The following is a 7,944-nucleotide window of genomic DNA, read 5'->3' on the forward strand; positions in this document are numbered from 1 at the left end:
TAATAATAATTTTAATGCTGTTCTTGACAATACTGCATCCTCTCTCTCTCTCTCGCTCTGTGTGTGTGTGTGTGTGTGTGTGCGTGTGCTCTGCCCCAACACCTCAGGTGTGCTGATTGTGCACTGATGACCCCTCCTCCCTCTGTTGCTGTCTGTGTTTGCCTTCTCAGACAAACACATTTTCTGAAGGAACTATTTACTTTGGAAAATATCATCCATGGAGCCCAAAAAATCGCAGTCCACGCTGATATCAATCAACACAAGGTAACTACTGTCAACACAAATACGTCAGGGACGGTTTTGCATTGTCAGTTTACTGACTCAAGGCTTTGTTCACACAACAATGTGACTCTGGTTTGTCTGCATGTTCAGAGAAAACACATAATCCAGATTATTTAAACGTGCAGCCTCTCACCTTAACTTTGCTCTGAGTTGCTCTGCTCCCAGTCTTTTTGGGGGGTCAAGTGGTAGACAGGAACAGTTTGGCTGCAGCAGCATTTTTATCATAAACTGCATTCCTCTGTTTCACTGGGCATTCAACTCTGGATTTATCCTTTCAGTCCCTGTTTTTAGCTCAGTGTATCTTGATAACTTGCATGCAGTTGCCTGATCTTATATTCACGAGAAAATAATCCACAATGTCTCCATTTACCAGGTCTGACAATGATGCTCACCTTCTTGTTGCTGTTGGGAATCGGCTACTGGCCGTCATTAAAAAATCCAAGAGGACGGAGAAAAGCACACTCGCTGGATGGATTCAACGGGGGGGTCAGCTTTCAGCTATGACAGGTGAGTTTTGCTCCAGCGGACACATCTTTCAACATTAAAACTATCTCTATGCAATCACTTTGTATTAGGATTTTGGCACTCCAGTTATTTTTCTGCCTTTGAATGAAGAGTGCTCTTTGTGTCTACAAATATCATTAGAAACAACATTCAGTGCATTATTAAGTTCTTATTGCTAGTGAATTTGCATCTGTTGATTGTCATTTTGCATCAAATTTTAGTCACAGTGCTTCTGTTTTTGGTTGTTTTGCATCTATTTGTAGTCATTTTACTTCTGTTTGTTGTCGTTTTGCTTCTTTTTGTAGTCGTTTTGCTTCTGTTTGTGGTTGTTTTGCATCTATTTGTAGTCACTTTGCTTCTGTCTGTTGTCGTTTTGCTTCTGTCTGTTGTCGTTTTGTGCTTCTTCCATGTCATTAGTGCGTCTTTGTCCTCATTTTGCTTCTGTTTGTTGTCATTTTGTGCTTCTTTCTTGTCATTTTGCTTCAGTTTGTTGTCGTTTTGTGCTTCTTTGTTGTTGTTTTGTGCTTCTTTGTCGTCATTTTGCATGTCTTTGTTGTCATTTTGCTTCTGTCTGTTGTCGTTTTGTGCTTCTTCCATGTCATTAGTGCGTCTTTGTCCTCATTTTGCTTCTGTTTGTTGTCATTTTGTGCTTCTTTGTAGTTATTTTGCTTCTGTTTTTTGTCGTTTTGTGCTTTTTTCTTGTTGTTTGTGCTTCTTCGTTGTCGTTTCTGCTTCTTTGTTGTCATTTTGCTTCTGTTTGTTGTCGTTTGTGCTTCTTTCTTGTCGTCTGTGTCTCTTTGTTGTCATTTTGCTTCTTTTTGTTGTCCTTTTGTGCTTCTTTCTTGTCATTTTGCTTCCTTTTGTTGTCCTTTTGTGCTTCTTTGCTGTCATTTTGCTTCTGTTTGTTGTCCTTTTGTGCTTCTTTCTTGTCGTCTGTGTCTCTTTGTTGTCATTTTGCTTCCTTTTGTTGTCCTTTTGTGCTTCTTTCTTGTCGTCTGTGCTTCTTTGTAGTCATTTTGCTTCCTTTTGTTGTCCTTTTGTGCTTCTTTGTCGTCGTTTTGCTTCTGTTTGTTGTCCTTTTGTGCTTCTTTCTTGTCGTCTGTGTCTCTTTGTTGTCATTTTGCTTCCTTTTGTTGTCGTTTAGGGTTTGGGTTAGCCCAACAAGCTCTGATGGAAATTCATGCAGGTGGACACACATTTGTATTCCTCCTCTCAGCTTCTACTCTGTTTCTATGTTTCATCCTCATATTGTGCATGTGACATAGCAAGGGGAAGGCTCTTTTATCTCATACTTTCCACACAGTGGCATCAGGACAGTATGAGCATCAACCCTGTCACCTACACATATCATCATAGACAGACTAATTATTGCAACTGTCATGTCCTCCAGTTAAACATGTTGGAGCATAACTAACAGTGCGCTGTAGGTGCACTAATGAAAATGTCAAATCATCTTTTAAAATGATAAAACACATTCAAGTCTAAAAAAAACACATGTACATCCCACCTGTGAGACACAGGACACTAGGGCTCACTGTTTAGTTTTTTCTTTTACTGTGTACTCATTACTTTTATTTCTTATCTCACTATATCACAAATCATTGTGTACATTTTATTCAAACTACACAACAGAAATTCAACATTTTTTTCAAAAATGATGAAAAGAAAAAGAGTGGATACAATTCATATTATTAACACTTATTTTCTCTTTTGCTTTGTAGATGGCTGCAGAACAACGGCACATTGACAAGGAGTCTTCAGGTCAGTCCAAATCCACAACAATATGCCATTTTTCACCGCCACATTTCACTATCAGCTATAAATTGTGCAAAAGTTTATTATTGTTCACTTTTTGACTCTCAGCATTGGTGTATGTTAACTCAGATGCTGCACCGGTCCAGTGCCTGGAGGGGACCACAGACGCTCCACAGACGGACGGAGGAGACGGCGTTCCCGCGCTTCAGCTCGGACGTAAGATACAAAATATTTGAAATGTTGACTTGTTGCTTAAAGCCGCCTATCTCAGGCCTTTAAGCAACAAGTCAACATTTCAAATATTTTGTGTCTTACCAGCATGCGCACACGTCCCCTGTTGAGGGGGCTTGAAGTGGAGGGGCTGCACAACTTTGTTTGATATATGTGGTTTATTAAAACAGTTGGAAGGTTAATATTGTTTTGTGTAATATAACCCTCACCTTTCATCTCTCCAAACCTCGGGGAGGGGACACGGCCCCCTCACCCGTTCCCTACTGCCCAATTGGGTTTTTGTCATTTGGACACTAGCTGGAATCGAACCGGTGACTACGGGATTGTCGCCCATGCAACCACATTGTGGGGAGGAACGAAACCATTATACCACAAGTTCCTCCCTGAATGGAGTAGTTTTCGGTTTGCATTTGAAGCTACTCTCTGGGTGTGGACTTAAACTGTGAAGTTTAAAAGTCACATCTTTGTGTGGGATTTGAACCCAGGACCTCCAACAACAGGGTAGAGGTTTATCCCTTTGAGCTATCAAGCTAGCCATGATTACCAAGACTTTGTTAGAACTTTTGACTGTTTCCTTTGAGCGCTGTCCCATGAAGTTTAAAAGTCACATCCACCTGTGAGATTTGATCCCATAACCTATGACAACAGAGTAGAACTCTATCCCTGTGAGCTATCAAGCTAGTCATAGTTCCTCAGACTTTGTTAGACCTTTTGACTGTTTCCTTTGAGTGCTGTTCCATGAAGTTTAAAAGTTGCATTCCTGCCTGGGGGATTTGAACCTCCAACCTTAAAATGTAGAGAAGAGCACTCTAGCTCCTTGAGCTACCAAGTTAGATATGAGAAAAAATGATCTTTGACATTTTCTATCATCTAGGTATTGGAGCAAACCAGCCAACAGGTTACTTCCAATGTTCTAAAATAGCCCCCAAACACTCTGAGCTCTGGAACTAGTTCAAATGAAGAAATAAAAAGTCTTTTTTAAAAGGTTTCCAGTTTTGGACATCAAAAAATGATGTAGTTGGATTATCCAAGACTTGAGCCAACAACCCCTCACTCTCCAGTGGAACACACTACCACGCTGAGCCACTGGGGTTAACACAACGATGTGTTCTTTTTTAAATATATCAAGTCTGTCCTTGGGTGTTGGACGCCAAAAGTAAAAAAGAATAAGCAAGATTTGAACTTACAACCTTTGAGTTTCCAGAGTAGCCCACTAACACCATAAACCACTGGTGTTTATATACAGTGAAAGTCTCATTGTAAGGTTTTGAGTCTTTTTCTCTACTTGCTCTACTTAAAATGTAACTGAGAATGGAGCCCACAACCTGAAAACTCAGCACTAACCCTGTGAGCCACCATGTCACTCCTTTGGACAATGCTTCTTCGAGCAATCTGAAGACTACCTTCTGGGTTCTGGCCTTCAAAAAGGATTGAGTCAGATGGGATTTGAACCCTTGCCCTCCAATTACCCTGTGAGGCACTGAACCCCTTGAGCCACCAGGGCTGGAGTTTTTGCAAAAAAATTTGGCCATTTGATTGAACCAACATCCTCAAGCTCTCAGGCGGTGTTAACACAGGTGCTGCACCAGTCCAGTGCCTGGAGGGGACTGGAGGCGTTCTACAGACCTACAGAGAAGACGCCGTTCCTGTGTTTAGGCTCCGATGTAAGATACAAAATATTTGAAATAATTAGTTGTTGCTTAAAGTCAAAGATACCAAAATCTTCTGTCAGAAACAGTTTAGAAGCAGAGAGAGTGCTCGGCTGCTGATGTTCTCTTGGTACCAGCTTGTATCTACAAATGTTAGACTCACTCAGACTCAACAAAGCTTTTCAATCTGGTCTTTCTCTGTGTGTGTGTGTGTGTGTGTGTGTGTGCGTGCGTGCGTGCGTGTGTGCGCTTGTGTATGCTCCACCCCAACTCCTCAGGGGCGAAAAGTCCAACAAATTTTTGTCAGTGGTGTAACACTCTGGAAGATATACAACATATACTCATGCATTGTAGGAAATATTATTTACAGAGGGAGAGACCAAGAAACACAACTTGAGGCAGGGCAGGCATGGAGTCTAAAATCATCATCCAGCACAGGACACAATTTCAGGGAAATCACAAGGGGATTGCTAGCTTTTATAATACAGGCCGCATTAGGGAATAGGGTGTAACCATCATCATCATCATTATTAGTATTAGGAATAATATATTTTGGATATTTTTATTCTTTTTCTTTAGGATTCACTTGATCTAAAGCCATGACACTACACATTCTGACACACTGGGTGGCGATATCCACCTTTTCACATACACTGAGCCGCCAACAAACACACAACAACTCCTCAGGTGTGCTGATTGTACACTGATGACCCTTTAAATACATTTAAATTAAATACTCATTATCTATTTTCCAAAGCCACAGGGAGCCACAACAGAGGGATGAAAGAGCCACATGCGGCTCTGGAGCCGCGGGTTGCCGACCCCTGACCTAGTAGATCTGATGATGCAAATTCAATTTTTTAAAGGTTTAGTGAGTGAGTGAGTGTGTGAGTCTAACTGTTGTAGATACAAGCTGGTACCAAGAGAACATCAGCAACTTAGAGAGCTCTCCCTGCTTCTAAACTGTTTCTGACAGAAGATTTTGGTATCTTTGACTTTAAGCAACAACCAATTATTTCAAATATTTTGTATCTTACATCGGAGCCTAAACACAGGAACGGCGTCTTTTCTGTAGGTCTGTAGAACGTCTCTGGTCCCCTCCAGGCACTGGACTGGTGCAGCACCTGTGTTAACGCTGCCTGAGAGCTTGAGGATGTTGGTTCAATCAAATGGCCAAATTTTTTTGCAAAAATTCCAATCCTGGTGGCTCAAGGGGTTAAGTGCCTCACAGGGTAATTGGAGGGCAAGGGTTCAAATCCCATCGGACTTGAAGAAGCAGTGTCCAAAGGAGTGACATGGTGGCTCACAGGGTTAGTGCTGAGTTTTCAGGTTGTGGGTTCCATTCTAAGTTACATTTTAAGTAGAGCAAGTAGAGAAAAAGACTCAAAACCTTACAATGACACTTTCACGGCGTACCAACACCAGTGGTTTATGGTGTTAGTGGGCTACTCTGGAAACTCAAAGATTGTAAGTTCAAATCTTCCTTATTCTTTTTACTTTTGGCATCCAACACCCAAGGACAGACTTGATATATTTAACAAAGAAGGCATCACTGTGTTAACCCCAGTGGCTCAGAGTTGTAGTGTGTTCCACTGCAGAGTGAGGGGTTGTTGGTTCAAGTCTTGGTTAATCCAACTACATCATTTTTTGATGTCAAAAACTGGAAACCTTTTAAAAAAAGACTTTTTATTTCTTCATTTGAACTAGTTCCAGAGCTCAGAGTGTTTGGGGGCTATTTTAGAACATTGGAAGTAACCTGTTGGCTGGTTTGCTCCAATACCTAGATGATAGAAAATGTCAAAGATCATTTTTTTTCTCATGTCTAACTTGGTAGCTCAAGGAGCTAGAATGCTCTTCTCTAGATTTTAAGGTTGGAGGTTCAAATCCCCCAGGCAGGAATGCAACTTTTAAACTTCATGGAACAGCGCTCAAAGGAAACAGTCAAAATGTCTAACAAAGGATTGGCAATTGTGGCTAGCTTGATAGCTCACAGGGATAGAGTTCTACTCTGTTGTTTGAGGTTACGGGATCAAATCCCACAGGTAGATGTGACTTTTTAAACTTCATGGGACAGCGCTCAAAGGAAACAGTCAAAAGTTCTAACAAAGTCTGAGTAACTATGACTAGCTTGATAGCTCAGTGGTTCAAACCTCTACCCTGTTGTTGGAGAGCCTGGGTTCAAATCCCACACAAAGATGTAACTCTTAAACTTCACACTTTTAAAGTCCCCCACACCCAGAGAGTAGCTTCAAATACAAACCGAAAACTTCTCCATTCAGGGAGGAACTTGTGGTGTAATGGTTAAGTTCTTCCCCACAATGTGGTTGCATGGGCGACAACCCCGTAGTCCCCGGTTCGATGCCAGCTCATGTCCAAACGACAAAAACCCAATTGGGCAGTAGGGAGTGGATGAGGGGGCCGTGTCCCCTCCCCCCCCGACCCAGTAGTCCCCGGTTCAATGCCAGCTCGTGTCCAAATGACAAAAACCCAATTGGGCAGTAGGGAGTGGATGAGGGGGCCGTGTCCCCTCCCCCCCCTGTAGTCCCCGGTTCGATGCCAGCTTGTGTCCAAATGACAAAAATGCAATTGCGCAGTGGGTGAGGGGGCCGTGTCTCTCCCCCCCCCCCCCCCCCCCCCCCCCCCCCATAGTCCCCGGTTCGATGCCAGCTCGTGTCCAAATGACAAAAACCCAATGGGCCAGTAGGGAATGGGTGAGGGGGCCGTGTCCCTTCCCTGAGGTTTGGAGAGATGAAAGCTGAGGGTTATATTACACAAAACAATATTAACCTTCCAGTTGTTTTAATAAAACATATAGCAAAGTTATGCAGCCCCTCCACTGCAATTGGACTCCCTACTCCCCAATTGGGTTTTTGTCATTTGGACACGAGCTGGCATCGAACCAGGGACTACGGGGTTGGGGGCACGGCCCCCTCTCCCACTGCGCCATTGCGTTTTTGTCATTTGACACGAGCTGGCATCGAACCGGGGACTACGGGGGGAGGGGACACGGCCCCCTCACCCACTCTCTACCGCCCAATTGGGTTTTTGTCATTTGGACACGAGCTGGCATCGAACCGGGGACTACGGGGTTGTCGCCCATGCGACCACATTGTGGGGAGGAACTTAACCATTATACCACAAGTTCCTCCCTGAATGGAGAAGTTTTCGGTTTGTATTTGAAGCTACTCTCTGGGTGTGGGGACTTTAAAAGTGTGAAGTTTAAGAGTTACATCTTTGTGTGGGATTTGAACCCAGGCTCTCCAACAACAGGGTAGAACTCTATCTCTCTGAGCTATCAAGCTAGTCATAGTTACTCAGACTTTGTTAGAACTTTTGACTGTTTCCTTTGAGCGCTGTCCCATGAAGTTTAAAAGTCACATTCACCTGTGGGATTTGAACCCAAGACCTCCAACATCAGGGTAGAGGTTCGAACCACTGAGCTATCAAACAAGGCATATTTGCCAAGACTTTGTTAAAACTTTTGACTCTTTCCTTTGAGCGCTGTCCCATGAAGTTTAAAAAC

The 7,944-nt window shown here is 42.9% G+C and overlaps 1 long non-coding RNA gene across 1 annotated transcript; it reads left to right on the plus strand.

The window, feature by feature from the left end:
* Nucleotides 1-650: 650 nt before the first annotated feature.
* LOC139609473 (uncharacterized) lies at nucleotides 651-2,804 on the plus strand. Its single transcript, XR_011685230.1, has 3 exons — nucleotides 651-789; nucleotides 2,508-2,547; nucleotides 2,671-2,804. It is a non-coding gene; the product is annotated as an uncharacterized lncRNA (long non-coding RNA).
* The last annotated feature ends 5,140 nt before the right edge of the window (nucleotides 2,805-7,944 follow it).

This window comes from Trachinotus anak, unplaced genomic scaffold, assembly GCF_046630095.1.
Source record: "Trachinotus anak isolate AG129_WGS33_773 ecotype Australia unplaced genomic scaffold, CSIRO_AGI_Tana_v1 ptg000026l, whole genome shotgun sequence".
In the NCBI taxonomy this organism is placed as follows: Eukaryota; Metazoa; Chordata; class Actinopteri; order Carangiformes; family Carangidae; genus Trachinotus; species Trachinotus anak.